The 2,076-nt window shown below is 47.6% G+C and overlaps 1 pseudogene; it reads left to right on the top strand.

Annotated features, from left to right (window-relative positions):
• The first annotated feature begins 280 nt into the window (after nt 1–280).
• On the top strand, nt 281–1,222 carry LOC128062467 (nuclear transcription factor Y subunit alpha-like; annotated as a pseudogene).
• The last annotated feature ends 854 nt before the right edge of the window (nt 1,223–2,076 follow it).

The following is a 2,076-nucleotide window of genomic DNA, read 5'->3' as shown; positions in this document are numbered from 1 at the left end:
ATTAGACATTATATTGCTTAAATATAGTCTTATATGCAATATGTCCTGTAATTTTGTCCGTACCCACATGATTTTGGGAGGAAGGGCTGCTATTTTGCGAGGCAGAGGCAGTGGTGTCGGCAGCAGTGGCTGGAGCCTCTGCTTGAGTTTCGGGGTCCAGTACTGGAACCAATCAGCATGGGCAGTGAATCGGGGGAGTGAGGCGTGGAGTGCATCTGGCCGTCTTCTAGGATCTCCCGGGTGAATCTGACAGTGGACAGGACTCTGACTTGGAGGGACCATGAAACACTATGCAGCAAACAGCAATAGTTCAACAGAGCAGACTATTGTACAGGCTGGACAGACTCAGCAGCAGGTCCAAGGGCAGCCACTAATGGTACAGGTCAGTGGAGGCTGGTTAGTCACATCAGCTGGCCAACACATCATGGTGCAGACTCTTCCTGGTGGATAAGGTCAAACCATCACGCAGGTACCTGTGTCTGGGACACGGGTTTTGCAGCAGATACAGCTGGTCCCACCAGGACAGATCCAGATCCAGGGTGGGCAGGCTGAGCAAGCACAGGGCCAGTAGGGCCAGACCCAGCAGATCATCATCCAGCAGCCCAGACGGCCGTCACTGCTGGCCAGACACAGACACAGCAGCAGATTGCTCTCCAGGGGCAGCAAGTGGCACAGACTGCTGAAGGGCAGACCATTGTCTATCAGCCAGTTAATGGAGATGGCACCATTCTCCAGCAAGGCATGATCACCATCCCCACAGCCAGTCTGGCAGGAGCACAGATTGTTCATATGGAAGCCGACACTAACACAACCAGCAGTGGGTAAGGGACTGACTGTCACTGTGACATTTCCGGTGGCAGGCAATGTGGTTAATTCAGGAGTGATGGTCATGATGCTACCTGGTGCTGGCTCTGTGCCTACAATTCAGAGAACCCCTCTCCCTGGGCCGAAGATGCTTGAAGAAGAGCCTCTCTATGTCAATGCCAAACAGTACCACCTTAAACTTAAGAGGAGGCAAGCTCGGACTAAATTAGAGGCAGAAGGGACAATTCCAAAGGAAAAAAGGAAATACTTGCATGAGTATCAGAACCATCATGCCATGGTATGGAAGCATGATGAAGGCAGACGATTTTTCTCTCCAAAGGAAAAAGATAGTCCCCATATGCAGGATCCAAGTCAAGCATACGAAGGGGCTGTGACACGGATCATTAAAGTGTCCTAACCCCAGGCCATGTAATAGAGATGATCGAGGTCGTACTCCTCACACTGTTTCCCACAGTGCCAAGGATATTGATCAACTCTTCTGAAGGGACACTGACAATCACATTCTGCCCTTTTCTACAAGACAGAAACCACTTAGTTTTTAGTAAGTGGTTCAGTATTATAATTACAGGGATATCTGGCAAATTGAAGTCACAAGCCTCTGTCTCACCCTTTCAGTCAGGACTTATCTCAGACTGTTGGTGACATTGATATTTCATGGATTGGGACGATGCAAGGGACTCATGCCAGCCCATCAGTACCATGCATAGCACTTGTGCTGACTGGTGATGTCAGTCAGCCGTCTGAGCAGAGAACAACCTTCTCAACCTAAACTGCAATTGAGGAAGCTGCAACCCATTACTTCCCACAGATTCTGAACAGCTCTTATGCCTCTAATGAAGATCTCAGGCTGACTGATGGGCAGTTTGTATTTAGAGATGGTTTCTAGGCCAGGCAGCTCCATCTCATGGTATGGAAACAATAAATTCTCTGAGACACATTCGTCTAATCTGTGATAATAATAAGAATCTCTTCTACCCAGATGATAGGTTGGGATTTTTGGACTCCAGCCAAGAAAAATCTAACTCTGGGGATAGAGTGATAAAAGATGCAAGCACTAACATCATGAATTGCTGGATCTCTTAGCTTTCACAAGGTGTAGTTTGCTTGTCTGTCTGGTGATAGGTCATATGGACCATAGTTCTTGCTATGGCTACTTTTAAGATGATTAGAGGTTACTGGACCTTGAAACTCCCTTTCCTTAGTAGAGAACAAAATTATACAACTTCTGTGCTGAAGTACTGAGGATATGTA

The sequence above is a fragment of the Budorcas taxicolor genome, chromosome 17, assembly GCF_023091745.1.
Source record: "Budorcas taxicolor isolate Tak-1 chromosome 17, Takin1.1, whole genome shotgun sequence".
Taxonomy (NCBI): domain Eukaryota; kingdom Metazoa; phylum Chordata; class Mammalia; order Artiodactyla; family Bovidae; genus Budorcas; species Budorcas taxicolor.
This window is presented reverse-complemented; position numbering and strand designations above follow the sequence as displayed.